The sequence below is a fragment of the Schistocerca cancellata genome, chromosome 2, assembly GCF_023864275.1.
Source record: "Schistocerca cancellata isolate TAMUIC-IGC-003103 chromosome 2, iqSchCanc2.1, whole genome shotgun sequence".
NCBI lineage: Eukaryota > Metazoa > Arthropoda > Insecta > Orthoptera > Acrididae > Schistocerca > Schistocerca cancellata.
This window is the reverse complement of record NC_064627.1, coordinates 1,007,666,677-1,007,685,421: the sequence shown is the minus strand read 5'-3', so window position 1 is coordinate 1,007,685,421 and position 18,745 is coordinate 1,007,666,677. Positions and strand designations below refer to the sequence as shown.

The following is an 18,745-nucleotide window of genomic DNA, read 5'->3' as shown; positions in this document are numbered from 1 at the left end:
ATTCTGCATTAATTCTCGGAGTTACCCATCCTTGGTATATTCTGAATTATCTGGTTAATCTTTTTTCCTAAAAAAAATAGCTACAGTCATTCTGGACAGCCCTGTATACAGAATATTTGTGATCAAATGCTTACACAACTTCAAATATTGAATCATTGTACCTTTCATTGTGGCCATGAACCACTGAATTAAATAACTAGCTGACATACACGGCATTGCCTGGGTATTCATTTTGCCACTTTTCTATGAACGGAAACAGAGAATTCATTTCCGTCTATTCACGGAAACACCTTTGAAAATATGAAACAGTTGGAAAATCTGCACAATGTGCAGATGTGTAAATACAGTATCCAAATTAAGAAACATGATCAGTTCTGTGTTCTGAGCACAGCTGTTTCGTGTCTACAACGTGAGTTTATAAGCGCTTTCAGATGTCAGGGATTTTCTCAAGTTGACTCGATTATAGCACTGTTTTAGTAGTAAAGAATACGTAAGACTTCATACATGATGCGGCAATTTTTCACGCATCTCAGTATTATATGTTGTACAGTGATATGTTTGTCTAGTGACATTCATCAGCAGGTGTGAATACGGTCAACGAAATATGTTGCGAATATATTTAGTAGCAATAAAAGCGATAAATTAAAACGTATGCATAATGTGGCATTTTTTCACACATCTCAGTGTTTATGATTTCATATCTCCTGATCTATATGCCATACAGTGATATAATTTTGTAGGTAAATTCAGCGGCAAATGTGAATACTGTCTGCCAAATTTGTTACGAATAAAGTTATTGAAAAAGAAGCAATAGATTTAAACGTCGTACAAAATGCGACAATTTTTACGAATCTCTGTGTTTATGAGTCATAACTCCTGAACCATGTTTGGTACCGTTTCTACTTTTGTTGGTGCATTTAGCCGCACATGTGGATACTACCTGAGAAATTCATTGCGAATACAGTTAGTGGCACAGAAGTAATACATTGAAACGTCTTGCGTGACGCAGAATTTTTTCACACGTCCCATCTCATATCTCCTCATATGTCCACCTACTCAGCCGGATGGTAACGTGCTTGCCCGCCATGTAGCAGGCTCTGGTTCGATTCCCGGCTGGGTGTTGTGGACTGGGTGTTCTGTTCTCCTCATCGTCACCATCTAATCAACACCGACGCACTAGTCGCCCAGGGTGGCGTCACGTGAAATACGACTTGCACCCGGCGGGCGAATTTCCCTGGACCGGACCTCCCGGTCAACAATGCCAACCGATCATTTCATTTGATTTCCTTAACTATGATAGACAGGTAGTTCTTACCCCAGAGCCGTTGTTGCCTGACAGTAAGGGATATGTATACGAGGTTTGGTTGAATTCGGTGCTACGGTTTAGGAGGAGTTGTGAAACACACACACACACACACACACACACACACACACACACACACAATTATTCATTTTTATAATGTGTGTCAGTTCACTAATGGAGGTCAAATGAGAGAAAAGTCTGAAGGACATACAAACAAAACAAAACAAAAAAAAACCGTCAGAATTTGCGTGAGGGAGGCTTAAACACTGGTAAATTCGAGATGGTACGTCCAAAAAAAAATAAAAAGTATTCCGTTCCATTATGACAGGGTGCAACAGCAACCAATTTCGAATTATTTTATAATAAAAACAGTCTCGGTTGTGAAATTGTTTAATAACAATGACGCTTTTCCCCTTTTGGCAACGGCCTTGCCGCAGTGGATACACCGGTTCCCGTGAGATCACCGAAGTTAAGCGCTGTCGGGCGTGGTCGGCACTTGGATGGGTGACCATCCAGGCCACCATGCGCTGTTGCCGTTTTTCGGGGTGCACTCAGCCTCGTGATGCCAATTGAGGAGCTACTCGACCGAATAGTAGCGGCTTCGGTCATCATAAGGATTGGGAGAGCGGTGTGCTGACCCCACGCCCCTCCTATCCGCATCCACCTCTGAGGATGACACGGCGGTCGGATGGTCCCGGTAGGCCACTCGTGGCCTGAAGGCGGAGTGCTTTTCCCCTTTTGGGGCATCATCAGATTGTGTAAAAGCAGCTGGGTTATATATCCAGCTACTTTTATACAATCTGCACAATCTGATGCTGCCCCAAAGGGTGAAACGCGTCATTGATATTAAATAATTTGGCAGCGAGCACTCTTTTTATTCTTAAATGAAACGAATGTAAATACGTTTACGTCTGCAGAAGACCAGAAGAACAGCAAGAGAAACAGAAAGCCAAGTGGAACAAACATGCACGAATTATTTCATCTGTCCGACAGGTGACGGGTAAGCGAAAACGCGGCACAGAGGCCGAGCGGAACAGAAAGGTCATCGGCCACGGGCCGCCTTTGTGAAACATGTCCTTTGTTACCGGGATGGGGAGGGAGAGCCTCTTTCGCGGGCGGCAGACCTGAAGCGGCGTTCTCTGCTGGACCGAACCGCACACTAGCCGCTACAAAGGGCAGCACAGAGGACTTGCACAGATATTCAGCGACGTAAAATTCGCGTCGAAACAATAATTCTTCTCCCCATGGCGTAGAACAGTGAGATATCTTAATTGGCGCAATACTTCGCCGTTAAAACAACAGCTGCAACAAAATACACTACTGGCCATTAAAATTGCTACACCAAGAAGAAATGGAGATGATAAACGGGTATTCATTGGACAAATATATTATACTAGAATTGACATGTGATTACATTATAACGCAATTTGGGTTCATAGATCCTGAGAAATCGGTACCCAGAACAACCACCTCTGGCCGTAATAACGGCCTTGATACGCCTAGGCATTGAGTCAAACAGAGCTTGGATGGCGTGTACAGGTACAGCTGCCCATGCAGCTTCAACACGATACCACAGTTCATCAAGACTAGTGACTAGCGTATTGTGACGAACCAGTTGCTCGGCCACCATTGACCAGACGTTTTCAATTGGTGAGAGACCTGGAGAATGTGCTGGCCAGGGCAGCAGTCGAACATTTTCTGTATCCAGAAAGGCCCGTACAGGACCTACAACATGCAGTCGTGGATTATCCTGCTGAAATGTAGGGTTTCGCAGGGATCGAATGAAGGGTAGATCCACAGGTCGTAACGCATCTGAAATGTAACGTCCACTGTTCAAAGTGCCATCAATGCGAACAAGAGGTGACCGAGACGTGTAACCAATGACACCCCATACCATCACGCCAGGTGATACGCCAGTATGGCGATGACGAATACACGCTTCCAATGTGCGTTCACCGCGATGTCGCCAAACACGGATGCGACCATCATGATGCTGTAAACACAACCTGGATTCATCCGCAAAAATGACGTTTTGCCATTCGTGCACTCAGGTTGAGTACATCGCAGGCACTCCTGTCTGTGAAGCAGCGTCAGGGGTAACCACTGCCATGGTCTCCGAGCTGATAGTCCATGCTGCTCCAAACGTCGTCGAACTGTTCGTGCAGATGGTTGTTGTCTTGCAAACGTCCCCATCTGTTGACTCAGGGTGACGTGGCTGTACGAATCGTTACCACCACGCGGAAAAGATGCCTGTCATCTCGACTGGAAGTGATACGAGGCCGTTGGGATCCAGCCCGGCGTTCCGTATTACCGTCCTGAACCCACCGATTTCATATTCTGCTAACAGTCATTGTATCTCGACCAACGTGAGCAAGAATGTCGCGATGCTATAAACCGCAATCGCGATAGGCTACGATCTGACCTTTATCAAAGTCGGAAACCTGACGGAGCGCATTTCTCCTCCTTACACGTTTCACCACGCGATGTCGGTCAACTGCTGCTTATGTATGAGAAATCGATTGGAAACTTTCGTCATGTCAGCACGTTGTAGGTGTCGCTACCGGCGCCAACCTTGTGTGACTGTTCTGAAAAGCTAATCATTTGCATATCACAGCATCTTCTTCCTATCGGTTAAATTTCGCGTCTGTAGCACGTCATTTTAGTGGTGTAGCAATTTTAATGGCCAGTGGTGTAGTTTGAAGAAATAGTTCTCGGATAAGACGTCGAATATCGTTGTGAAATACTGATAATTTTGTATTTCAGTAGCTACGCAACTGACTAACATCTTCAGGTGTGGGGAACCACTTCTGAGCCACGCGGAGTGGCCGCGCCGTCTTGAGCGCCATGTCACGGATTGGTTGGTTGGTTGGTTTGGGGAAGGAGACCAGACAGCGTGGTCATCGGTCTCATCGGATAAGGGAAGGATTGGGAAGGAAGTCGGCCGTGCCCTTTCAGAGGAACCATCCCGGCATTTGCCTGGAGTGATTTAGGGAATTCACGGAAAACCTAAATCAGGATGGCCGGACGCGGGATTGAACCGTCGTCCTCCCGAACGCGAGTCCAGTGTCTAACCACTGCGCCACCCCGCTCGGTGTCACGGATTGCTCGGCCCCTTCCGCCGGAAGTTCGAGTCTTTCCTCGGGCATGTGTGTGTGTGTGTGTGTGTGTGTGTGTGTGTGTGTGTGTGTGTGTGTGTGTGTGTTGTTCTTAGCGTAAGTCAGTTTAAGTTTCTTTAAGTAGTGTGTAAGTCTAGGGACCGATGACCTCAGCAGTTTGGTCCCTTAGCAATTCACACACATACAAATACCATTTCTGAGCTGTGACGCCACTTTTTTTTGTGTATTTATTGCCTTTCGAGAAGTGCCCATACAGCCCTCTCAAGATGAAAATGCCATTTATGACAATACGAACCTAAGGACAGCATAACAGCCAGTCCTCGAGCGGAGAAAATCTCGGTTTGTGAACTGAACCCGCGCCCCTTAGCTTAGTAATTCGCCGCGCTGGTCTGTCCACCCCGACAGCTCAGTGACACCGGCACGGTAGCTCAGCGTGTTCGATGAGGGGGCGGACTGCTCTGAAGTCAAACACATACACTCCTGGAAATTGAAATAAGAACACCGTGAATTCATTGTCCCAGGAAGGCGAAACTTTATTGACACATTCCTGGGGTCAGATACATCACATGATCACACTGACAGAACCACAGGCACATAGACACAGGCAACAGAGCATGCACAATGTTGGCACTAGTACAGTGTATATCCTCCTTTCGCAGCAATGCAGGCTGCTATTCTCCCATGGAGACGATCGTAGAGATGCTGGATGTAGTCCTGTGGAACGGCTTGCCATGCCATTTCCACCTGGCGCCACAGTTGGACCAGCGTTCGTGCTGGACGTGCAGACCGCGTGAGACGACGCTTCATCCAGTCCCAAACATGCTCAATGGGGGACAGATCCGGAGATCTTGCTGGCCAGGGTAGTTGACTTACACCTTCTAGAGCACGTTGGGTGGCACGGGATACATGCGGACGCGCATTGTCCTGTTGGAACAGCAAGTTCCCTTGCCGGTCTAGGAATGGTAGAACGATGGGTTCGATGACGGTTTGGATGTACCGTGCACTATTCAGTGTCCCCTCGACGATCACCAGTGGTGTACGGCCAGTGTAGGAGATGGCTCCCCACACCATGATGCCGGGTGTTGGCCCTGTGTGCCTCGGTCGTATGCAGTCCTGATTGTGGCGCTCACCTGCACGGCGCCAAACACGCATACGACCATCATTGGCACCAAGGCAGAAGCGACTCTCATCGCTGAAGACGACACGTCTCCATTCGTCCCTCCATTCACGGCTGTCGCGACACCACTGGAGGCGGGCTGCACGATGTTGGGGCGTGAGCGGAAGACGGCCTAACGGTGTGCGGGACCGTAGCCCAGCTTCATGGAGACGGTTGCGAATGGTCCTCGCCGATACCCCAGGAGCAACAGTGTCCCTAATTTGCTGGGAAGTGGCGGTGCGGTACCCTACGGCACTGCGTAGGATCCTACGGTCTTGGCGTGCATCCGTGCGTCGCTGCGGTCCGGTCTCAGGTCGACGGGCACGTGCACCTTCCGCCGACCACTGGCGACAACATCGATGTACTGTGGAGACATCACGCCCCACGTGTTGAGCAATTCGGCGGTACGTCCACCCGGCCTCCCGCATGCCCACTATACGCCCTCGCTCAAAGTCCGTCAACTGCACATACGGTTCACGTCCACGCTGTCGCGGCATGCTACCAGTGTTAAAGACTGCGATGGAGCTCCGTATGCCACGGCAAACTGGCTGACACTGACGGCGGCGGTGCACAAATGCTGCGCAGCTAGCGCCATTCGACGGCCAACACCGCGGTTCCTGGTGTGTCCGCTGTGCCGTGCGTGTGATCATTGCTTGTACAGCCCTCTCGCAGTGTCCGGAGCAAGTATGGTGGGTCTGACACACCGGTGTCAATGTATTCTTTTTTCCATTTCCAGGAGTGTATATCGTCTGCATGAGAGGTGTACAAAATGGAAGAATGCTGATTACATCTACTTGTGCAATGCGTGTTACCTCTGTCCTGTACAACTGTCAAGGGTAAAGTAAAATCATGGTTCGCGCAAGAAGAGAACAGATACGTTAGCGACCGGACGGAAAATCCATAATTTTGTGGAAAAAAAATAATATTAATAATAAAACACCCGGGCACGAGAGAAATCTGGACACGGATCTCCCGCTTTGTAGTCCAACACTGTGACCACATCACCATGACGCTGTGGCTCTTCCAATTCACTTGATGTTGCGCATCTTAGGCTTCGACCGTTCGCTATTTCTGTTTCGCTTCTTTTTTCGCAGTTCGGTACAACTTCTTTCCGTTGTCATTTCTGATCTGTGTTCAGTTTTTACTGCCTATCCACTGGGCCATATTACCACTAAATCTGAGGGTGGTGGAATGGGGGAGGGTCTTTGTTTGTAGAGCTGCGGATTTCCATCGATTTGTTACTCTGTTCCAGTTCGAATACATCGACGACAGAATATTGGTACTCTTGTAGCTCATATTGTGTCCCATGTTCTGACAATGCTCGGCGCTTCAGATTCCTCTGGTTGGTCCAAGCGTGCGACGAGTTTGTTCAGTGTATGACTTGCGCAGCTATAAGAAATCTTATACATTGCGAGCCTTCCCTCTGACAATTAGGAAATCTTATTTCGGCAGCGTGTTCGTCATACTTGTGTCGGTCAGTGAGTCGTTCGGTTATAGCGATGAAATATTATGTGGATTTCAGCACGATGTCCGACGTTTGCGCGAGAACCATTTCTGCAACTAGTCCGTCGTGACAGTCTCAAGCAACACAGACTAGTTCGATCTTGATAAACCCGATGCGCGTAGCGAATGTGCTTGAAATGTGAAAATATTTCAAAAATAAAAATTTTACTGCAAAAGTAATAGACCAACTTATAGAACGTAGAAGTTTAATTATATACATGTTTCTTGGATCATACTATCGATCTCTGGCAATGGCACGGATAGTCAGATTTACGTTCAGACATTCTTCTATAGTGCAGAAGGAGTTGTTTTAGCAGATGAGGTTGCAGTTTGAGTTTTATGTTAATCTTACTATATTTATTTCCTTACGTTGCTGGATCAGTGGTCAGAGATGTTTATGGTTGAGTATTTCACTCCTTTCTATCGCACACTAAGGTTGAGTGAGGATAGTGTAAGACATTTCTCCTTCTACACTCATGCTCATAAATTAAGGATAATTGCAGAATGTGGTGCCACACAACGTTGCACTATACAAAGCGGGCGCTAATAGCATAGGCACATAGGGAACACACACGACACAGATCTGTAAGTCCACGGTCTTGGTGATAAGTTGAGAAAACCGTCCCGAAACGAGTGTGATACCAAACGCCACTGTTTCTGCGCATGTACCCCAACATCAGTATGGGATATGATCACCATGCACACGTACACAGGCCGCACAACGGGTCAGCATACTCTGGATCAGGTGGTCGAGCAGCTGCTGGGGTATAGCCTCCCATTCTTGCACCAGTGCCTGTCAGAGCTCCTGAAGTGTCAGAGGGGTTTGAAGACGTGCAGTGATACGTCGACCGAGAGCATCCCAGACGTGCTCGATGGAATTTAGGTCTGGAGAACAGGCAAGCCACTCCATTCGCCTGATATCTTCTGTTTCAAGTTACACCTTCACGATGGCAGCTCGGTGGGGCCGTGCGTTATCATCCATCAGGAGGAAGGTGAGACCCACTGCACCCCTGAAAAGGCGGACATACTATTGCAAAATGATGTCCCGATACACCTGACCTGTTACAATTCCTCTGTCAAAGACATGCAGGAGTGTACGTGCACAAATAATAACCCCCCCCCCCCCATATACACCATCAAACCACGACCTCCATACATGTCCCTTTCAAGGACATTAAGGAGTTGGTATTTGGTTCCTGGTTCACGCCAAATGAAAACCCGGCGAGAATCACTGTTCAGACTATACCTGGACTCGTCTGTGAACATAACCTGGGACCACTATTCCAATGACCATGTACTGTGTTGTTGACACCAGGCTTTACGGGCACTCCTGTGACCAGGGATCAGTGGAATGCACCTTGCAGGTCTCCGGGCGAATAAACCACGTCTGTTCAGTCTTCTGTAGACTGTGTGTCTGGAGACAAATGTTCCAGTGGCTGCCGCAAGATCCCGAGCAAGACTACCTGCAGTACTCCGTGGCCGTCTGCTGGCACTGATGGTGAGATATCGGTCTTGTAGCGCCTGGACACGTTTCCTGTCTGCTGGAATCGTTGCCATAATCTTGGGATCACACTTTGTGGCACACGGAGGGCCCGTGCTACGACCTGGTGTGTTTGAACAGCCGCCAGTCGCCCAAGTACTCTACTCCTCATAACGTCATCAGTGTGTGTTATTTGAGCCATTTTCAACACACAGTCACATTTAGCACGTCTGAAAACGTCTGCGCACTTACTCGCTGCACCGTACTCTGACATGCACCAACACACCTCTGCGTATGTGGACTGCTGCCAGCGCCACCGTGCGACGACCGCAGGTCAAATGCACCGCATGGTCATACCCCTAGATGATTTAAACCCGCAAACCATCCACAAGCTCGTTGTTTCACCATGTGTCAGCATTATCCTTAATTTATGAGCATGAGTGTAGTTTTATCTTTATGAATTTACTGCGCTTTGAGAACTGTGATTGATTCTTGATAATGAACTTGAAGTTGTAAATATAAATATACTGCGACGTTTTTGTCACTGTGCCCATCTGTTTAAAGGATTATGTACAAGAGGTTCTACACTGGACGTCACACTAAAATCACTATTACACGGTATTGTGCAATACATACTTTCTTCCTATACGAGTAGTTACTCCAGGATATGATGCTACAAGACGTTTGTGAATGAACATAGGAAACGAAAGTAAAGGTTTTAATACTTCTTTATCCGAAACCCAGAAGTTGCAGAGTCTTATCAATATAAACATCTAAATACTTACAACAATCTGGTCCTTTCTTCTTCTTCTTCTTTCGTTTTGGCCATCTTAGGACCATGTTAATTCGCTTCAGCTTCGCTTCTTATGGTCTTTCTTCTTTCCCAGTATCCTTTAATTCTCATACTTTGCAACCTTCTCCATTCTAAGATGATTCTATTCTGGGATCTCGTTCTGTTCTAGAAAGCCTTAAAGGCCTGAATTTTTTATTTAAAAATCTCCCAATTGTATACCTCTGGTTCCCGTATTTTCATTTCTTCCAGATCTCTGTATCTCTTGGACCCATCGTACTTTGGTTTCCTTGTTTCTCAGAAACTGTGCAATTCACCGTGTTAACCTTTCCTGGTCCATTCTGGGGATATGTCCGAAGAACATGCACCTTCTTTTTTCTGATGACGTCAGAAATTTTTTCTATCTTGGTATACAGTTCCTAGTTAGCTCGGTTTCTAAGCTGGCCATCTTCTGTTCTTCGAGGTCCTAATATTCTCCTGAGAATCTTTCGTTCTATCAGTTCTAGCCTCTTGATCACTCTGGTTATTGCTAAGTTGAGAGTTTCTGCTGCATATAGAGATTCAGGGCGGATCGCTGTTTGGTAGTGTTTAAATTTTGCATTTAACGAAATATTCTTCTTAATATAGGTGTTGATAGTTTATATGCTAAGTTCGTTTTGTTTATTCGTGCTCCCATTGCTTCTTTTTCGGTCAGTCCAATGACTATCCTTTCTTCAAGGTATCTGAATCCCTCCACCTTCTGAATTTTCCCTCCTTCTATTGCCATCCATCTAGGAGCTGTCGAGATGTTTGTCATACACTCCTGGAAATGGAAAAAAGAACACATTGACACCGGTGTGTCAGACCCACCATACTTGCTCCGGACACTGCGAGAGGGCTGTACAAGCAGATCACACGCACGGCACAGCGGACACACCAGGAACCGCGGTGTTGGCCGTCGAATGGCGCTAGCTGCGCAGCATTTGTGCACCGCCGCCGTCAGTGTCAGCCAGTTTGCCGTGGCATACGGAGCTCCATCGCAGTCTTTAACACTGGTAGGATGCCGCGACAGCGTGGACGTGAACCGTATGTGCAGTTGACGGACTTTGAGCGAGGGCGTATAGTGGGCATGCGGGAGGCCGGGTGGACGTACCGCCGAATTGCTCAACACGTGGGGCGTGAGGTCTCCACAGTACATCGATGTTGTCGCCAGTAGTCGGCGGAAGGTGCACGTGCCCGTCGACCTGGGACCGGACCGCAGCGACGCACGGATGCACGCCGAGACCGTAGGATCCTACGCAGTGCCGTAGGGGACCGCACCGCCACTTCCCAGCTAATTAGGGACACTGTTGCTCCTGGGGTATCGGCGAGGACCATTCGCAACCGTCTCCATGAAGCTGGGCTACGGTCCCGCACACCGTTAGGCCGTCTTCCGCTCACGCCCCAACATCGTGCAGTCCGCCTCCAGTGGTGTCGCGACAGGCGTGAATGGAGGGACGAATGGAGACGTGTCGTCTTCAGCGATGAGAGTCGCTTCTGCCTTGGTGCCAATGATGGTCGTATGCGTGTTTGGTGCCGTGCAGGTGAGCGCCACAATCAGGACTGCATACGGCCGAGGCACACAGGGCCAACACCCGGCATCATGGTGTGGGGAGCGATCTCCTACACTGGCCGTACACCACTGGTGATCGTCGAGGGGACACTGAATAGTGCACGGTACATCCAAACCGTCATCGAACCCATCGTTCTACCATTCCTAGACCGGCAAGGGAACTTGCTGTTCCAACAGGACAATGCACGTCCGCATGTATCCCGTACCACCCAACGTGCTCTAGAAGGTGTAAGCCAACTACCCTGGCCAGCAACATCTCCGGATCTGTCCCCCATTGAGCATGTTTGGGACTGGATGAAGCGTCGTCTCACGCGGTCTGCACGTCCAGCACGAACGCTGGTCCAACTGAGGCGCCACGTGGAAATGGCATGGCAAGCCGTTCCACAGGACTACATCCAGCATCTCTACGATCGTCTCCATGGGAGAACAGCAGCCTGCATTGCTGCGAAAGGTGGATATACACTGTACTAGTGCCGACATTGTGCATGCTCTGTTGCCTGTGTCTATGTGCCTGTGGTTCTGTCAGTGTGTTCATGTGATGTATCTGACCCCAGGAATGTGTCAATAAAGTTTCCCCTTCCTGGGACAATGAATTCACGGTGTTCTTATTTCAATTTCCAGGAGTGTATATTGTGTCTTCTCGATAGAAATCTGTAGGCCTGCTTTAGCTGCCTGTCTCTGCAGTTCTGTGGTTTGGTTAACTGTCTCTTCTAGTGAGTCGGACACTGTCATCTGCGAATGCTAGACAACCTACACGTACTCCTTTATTCTTACACCCCAGGCGTATTCCACCCAGTCCTTTCATTCCTTGTCGCCACACTCTGATCACCTTATCGAGGACACAGTTAAAGAGCAAAGGGGAGAGTCTGTCTCCCTGTCTCACCCCGGTTGTAATATTAAAGGCCTCCGACAGCTTAACTCTGAACTTTACCTTGGCTGCTGTGTTGCTTAGGGCCTCTTTAACCAGTTCACTGGATTTTCTATCCAAACTCATCTCCCCTAAAATTTGGAACAGTGTGTGTCTGCCTAAGAATCTATGAGTCTATGAATATAAGCACGAACCTTTTGCTCCACTGTTTTTGATAAGTGATTGTCAGTTTTAGATTCAGGATCTGTTCTACGCAAGGTCTCTCCTTCCTGAAGCCTCCTTGGTACTGTTCAATCTGTGGGTTTAGTTGTTCTTCCACTCTGTTTAGCATTGCTTTTGAGAATACCTTATAGGTGACAGGTATTAAAGAAATTCCCATGTGGTTCCTAGGTTCCGTCTTATCGATTTTCTTGTGTATAGGATGTATTGGTGCCTATGTCCAATCTTCTGGAAGCAGCTCTTCTTTCCAGATTTTTACTCTAATTTGTATTAGTTCTATGATCACATTCTCGTTCACATACTTTAAAGAGTTCTGCAATGATCCCAGCTTCCCCGGGTGCTTTGTTATTTTTCAAGGCTCCTATAACGTTCTTAACCTCTTCTATAGTTGGTGGTTCCGAGTCTGGATTTGGTTCTTTCTCTTTGTAATTGAATGTCTCGGATGGCACTTCACAATTCAGGAGGTCTTCAAAGTATTCCGCCAAGATCTGACTGTTTTCCATGTCTCCATACACTGTCTTTCCTTCTTTATTCTTAAAGCTGAGGTTTGGAGGATCATATTTACTTAAGTTGGTCTTGAATGTCCTATAGAAGTCTCGCTTGTTGTTCTTCCGGAAGTCGTCTTCTACTTGAGTTAAACGTTCTTTCAAATATTTCCTCTCGAGATTTTGTGATAGTTTTAGCAGTGGTTTTCCTTGCTTCTTGGAAGTTCTTTAGATTTTCTGGTGTTTTATCAGAGGACCAATCAACCCACACTTTTCGACGCTTTTCGATTGCTTTATCTCCTACCGTCCACCATGCACGTTTCTTCCTCTTCTCCAGGCGAACTGTTTGGCCTGCGCTGTCAATCAGTACATCATTCAACTGTTTCCAACCTTGATAGTTCTTCTAATTTAAGCTCGCCTTAAAATCTTTGCTAGTTCTAAATTTCTCTGTATCATACTTCACAATACGGTTATTGTTTTTGGTCTGATGGGCTCTTGGTAGAATTTTTATTTTTATTTTGGATAGAAAGTGATGTGAGTATAAATTTGCGCCCCTGAGGACTTTGACATTTTGGTTTTCTTCTCTGCATGTCTTGATATCGCTAAATGATCAAGCTGAAACTCTCCTACATACCCATGTTTTCTGTTTTCTTGGAAGGCGTTTAAACGCAGTTGATTTCATTATCAGGTCAAAGGTCTTATAAATTTCCACTAGTCGTTTGCCATTCCGATTTGTCCTGTTGTGGGCTGGATAGTTCTCAGTTACGTTACTGAACTTCCTCTCTTTCCCTAGCTGAGCATTCAAGTCTGCAAGTATTATGATAACATTCTTAGGTGGAATCTTGGATAGTGTTTCCACCAGGTCTTCCCAAAATTCTATTACTTTCTCTGGGTCGGTTATATTAGTCTCATTTGTGGGAGCATGTACATTGACCATTGTATAAATCCTATTTGCTCACCTAAAGGTAAGTTTGGAAAACCTACGGTTTCTGGAGCTGAAGTCAGTGATGGCTCCCAGGATTTGTTTATTGAGTATAAAGCCTGTGCTCAGTTGAGGTACATTCTTCCATTACTCTCTTGCCAGATTTTCCCGTAATAGATTAACCCTCATGCATAACTTCGAAAAATAAAGTCAAACTTTTTGCAGTACAGTATATTGTTTTGTAGAAGTCCATTTGTAAGGAATCAAGTACTAACTTTTAAGATTTTTTCTTTGCTGTAGGTGTTGCAGTTTCTCCATTATGCGTGCTAACACGTATATCGTCAGCAAAGAGTTTTTAGCTTCTCGGATATTTGATGGAACATCATTTACATATGACAAGCGCAAGTGTGGATCCAGTGTCAATCCTTGTGTTACACTTGTAGTGATTATTCCCCACTTTACAGATGTTATTTCATTGTGTATATTCCCTTGTTTTCTTAACGGGACGTTCTGTATTTTTAATTAGGTATGATGAGATACAGCTACCGGTAAACTCTCCGCACTATAATATTTGAGTTTCTCTAAGAGAACACACTGTACTCAAATGCTTTTAGCAAGTCACAAAAATTACTAGTTGACATTATTTCCTCATTGATAAGACGCAATCAAAAAGTTTGCGTCTGATGTTGTTGCTGCAGCGTACATGCAACGCAGTGCATTTCCGGTGCGGGTATATGAGCATCGACATGTGTGCAAGGTATTAGTGTGGCATTCATGTCTTTCCGACGTGCGTGCAGTAACGTGAACTGTGGCAACGTTATTACCAAACGCGTCCAAGCAGGACCAGCGTTTTTTATTCCTCCCTTGGGTGGCCGACCGGGGTGGCCGAGCGGTTCTAGGCGCTACAGTCTGGAACTGCGTGACCACTACGGTCGCAGGTTCGAATCCTGCATCGGGCATGGATGTGTGCGATGTCCTTAGGTTAGTTAGGTTTATGTAGTTCTAAGTTCTAGGGGACTGATGACCTAAGAAGTTACGTCCCACAGTGCTCAGAGCCATTTTAACGATTTTTTTCTCTTGGGTGTCGAAGAGCAAACATCGTTAGAATTCCATCGGATACTGGATAATGTGTTTGGGGCAGTATGTCTATCCAAAACCACAGTTGTGGAATGGTGTGCCAAGTTCAGTGGTGCTTGAGATTCGACACAAAGCGCCAGTCAATCTGGGAGGCCAGCCTCATCCTCGAGACACATCCAGGAGACACTCGAGCACCCGCCTTATAGACTCGATCTCTCCCTATATGGTTATGATTCTTTCGGTCCTTTCAGAAAGGCCTTCAAAGGTGGACGCTTCCTGTCGGACGAGATGTGTGGTACGCAGTTCCGGACTTCTTCACGGAACAGGACACAGCGTTTTACCAAACGGGTATCTTCCACTTGGCGCGTCGGTAGGACGATTGTCTCATTGCTCGCATTCACACCAGTAGACGAGGTTCTGGGCGTCCATGCAGCACGGACACCCGCGAGGTTCGTCGTATTGTAAGGGTAGCGGAAGTAGGTGGTACAGCTACCGCAGCACGCGATAAGTGGGCTTGTGAACCCAGACGTGTCAACACGAACTATTGCGAACCGGTTACTGGCAGTGGGACTACTGGCACGCACACGCCACAACATCGACGTGCATGGCTCGACTGATGCCCTCAGAGGATAACTTGGAACGGCCATGAAAGCAGATCTTCTCTGCACACCAGTCATGGTCGTTTGCGCGAACGACGTAGATATGATAAGCGCTGACTCGCAGAGTGCATTCCTCCAAGATATATCGGCCGCAACCAAGTCCTTACGGTCTGGGCTGCAATAAGCTACAGCTCTTGTTCACCTTTGGGATTTCTGGAGGGGACGTTAACACACTCTCGGTAAGTGCAGAATGTTGTTAGACCCGTTCTTTTATCGTTCTTGCACTAGGAGGGTGATGTGATGCTCTAGTAGGATAATGCTAGCCCACACTGGCCGTGAAACTCAGCGTGCTTTGCAAGACGTTCAGCAAGTTCCCTGGCATCTCCAAACTTGTCTCCAATCGAGCACGCGATGGATTTGAGTCGTGCGGCTCGTCAACCGACAACTATTACAGAACAACGTGAACAGGTCGAGCAGTCGTGGCAAAACATATTCCAGGACAGTATTCGTCATTTGTACGATCAACTGGATGCAAGAATCAGTGTCTTTATTGCCGCCCGTGGGGGCTAAGCCACATACTAATATGGTTGTTTCAGCATGGATTAGTGCTTCGTAGCCGGCCAGAGTGGCCGTGCGGTTCTACGCGCTACAGTCGCTACGGTCGCCGGTTCGAATCCTGCCTCGGGCATGGATGTGTGTGATATCCTTAGGTTAGTTAGGTTTAAGTAGTTCTGAGTTCTAGGTGACTGATGACCTCAGAAGTTAAGTCCCACAGTGCTCAGAGCCATTTGAACCAAGTACCTCGTACCTCAGATACGATTGTGCTGTTGATCTGTAGATGTAAACATTTCATGTACTCCACACACAATGTTGCATCAATACATATTGAGTGAATTGGAAACCTCTAAAAGGGTGTAATAATTCTTTTTCCGACAGTGTATGTAGCACAGCTTCGTAAAGAAGTGAATTATGGACAGAGAGAAAACAAGAAAAAAAATTGTGAAAGAATCTGGAATGTGTGGTTACAGGAATGTGCTGAAAATTAATTCGACTAATAAGAAGTAAGAAAGTTTTCAGCAGGATAGGCGAGGAAAGGAATATCTGTGGAAAACATGTAAAAGAACGTATAAAGTCATACGGTATGTGTTAAGACACCAGGGAAGGAACCGTGCCAAGCACAAACTGTACGGACAGCGGGGCATTGGAATATATTATACAAATATGAAGAGACGGCACGCCGCATATAACCATTCAACAGAAAATGATGATCCCCATTCTTCTTTCCCGAAAATAAGGCCTTGCACTGTATCCCCGCAGTTTATCATCATTGTATTTTTATAAATATTTTATGGAAAACGAACTGGTCATTTAGCCTATGGTGTGTGTGTGTGTGTGTGTGTGTGTGTGTGTGTGTGTGTGTGTAACATACGCCTCTAACTTCTATCTTGAAAGTCCGTTTCCTTTCTCTCGCCCGTCTTAAGTGACAAATGGCTTGTCCCAATGGGAGCTGCCATGTGTGCTAACACAGCTCTGTCTTAAAGTCCTAAAGAAAAAACACTTACCCAGCTTACTTTATCTCTGTTGTATACGTGCAGAAGCCCGTATATTGTGACCAAAGTGATCACAACATGATGTGAGGTAAGTCATAACTCGATATTCGATGTGAAACCTAGAATTATGGGTAAACGGATGTATGCTTAAGGTTAGGGCCCGTGTACCATCACGTGTCATTTCCTGTTACTACCTCATAGACATAAATACCTCTGAAACAGGTAGGCCTTTGGCAATCACAATTTCACTTAATTACATTATACATTGAGTAAGATATCAGATATCAATAATAGAGCAATAAAACAGATAGGCCTTGATTAACAAGAGTTTCAGCTAATCCAAATTATGAACCAGCTCTTAGTTTAGTTAAAAAAGGGACAGGCAGGCCTTCCATACTCGAAAGATTAATTATGTAATAGTACATATGCAATTTAATAAATAATATCCAAACTTGGCTTTTGTTTTGATATGTTTCCACCTTAAAACACTCAAGGACAAGTGGATTCCAATTTCAATCAATTCATTCTCGTCGACGATAACTACCCAAAATAACAATTTTCATCACATCTAATAGATAATGAACCTCTGGTCACCAATCATCACAGGACAAAAACGCATAACTACTAGTGCACAATGAACCACTTTAACAGTAGAGCATTATGTGCTATGCTACCTGTACGTCAAATCATCTCGCGCAGAAGAGCTTAAATGGCTTAGCACGCCTTAAGATAGATACATTCTGAAGAAAGCTTGCTTAACAGCGCTAAATCTGCATAGACACCACTTATGCTAGGTGCGTACACAGTACACAATCCTAAGGGAGCGTGGTACACTCACATCTAACTTACAATTAGGGGGCAGTGAAGGGGCAGCCCTATTGGGCGCAAGAAAATTTGTTACACTCGTATTTTAAATTTAATTAAACACAATGCTGGCAAACAGTATCAAAAGGCCACGCCAATTGCTCTTTATCAAAATACAAATCATCAGTTCTTTGCTCACGTTGAATGTGGCAAACACGCTTCGTGGTATATTTCACAACGATACATATGGCGTGTAATTCTTTCACACGCACTGCCGCTGATAGCGCAACCCTCCGCTTTTATCGTCGTGGCGCCGGAAAAACAAGTCTGAACAAGGATATCAAATACAATCTTCCACGAGCAGCACACAAGCATAAAATCACTAATGACGTTCCGCCCTAGGAGTGTCAAAACGTTACTGTAGGACACTTATAGCAATGAACACACACACACACACACACACACACACACATATACACACACACAAAGATATATATATATATATATATATATATATATATATATATATATGGTGTTTCAAAAATGACCGGTATATTTGAAACGGCAATAAAAACTAAACGAGCAGCGATAGAAATACACCGTTTGTTGCAATATGCTTGGGACAACAGTACATTTTCAGGCGGACAAACTTTCGAAATTACAGTAGTTACAATTTTCAACAACAGATGGCGCTACAAGTGATGTGAAAGATATAGAAGACAACGCAGTCTGTGGGTGCGCCATTCTGTATGTCGTCTTTCTGCTGTAAGCGTGTGCTGTTCACAACGTGCAAGTGTGCTGTAGGCACCATGGTTTATTCCTTAGAACAGAGGATTTTTCTGGTGTTGGAATTCCACCGCCTAGAACACAGTGTTGTTGCAACAAGACGAAGTTTTCAACGGAGGTTTAATGTAACCAAAGGACCGAAAAGCGATACAATAAAGGATCTGTTTGAAAAATTTCAACGGACTGGGAACGTGACGGATGAACGTGCTGGAAAGGTAGGGCGACCGCGTACGGCAACCACAGAGTGCAACGCGCAGCTAGTGCAGCAGGTGATCCAACAGCGGCCTCGGGTTTCCGTTCGCCGTGTTGCAGCTGTGGTCCAAATGACGCCAACGTCCACGTATCGTCTCATGCGCCAGAGTTTACACCTCTATCCATACAAAATTCAAACGCGGCAACCCCTCAGCGCCGCTACCATTGCTGCATGAGAGACATTCGCTAACGATATAGTGCACAGGATTGACCACGGCGATATGCATGTGGGCAGCATTTGGTT

At 46.2% G+C, this 18,745-nt stretch overlaps 1 pseudogene; it reads left to right on the top strand.

The window, feature by feature from the left end:
- The first annotated feature begins 1,721 nt into the window (after positions 1-1,721).
- Positions 1,722-1,839, top strand: LOC126164209 (5S ribosomal RNA; annotated as a pseudogene).
- Positions 1,840-18,745: the final 16,906 nt, after the last annotated feature.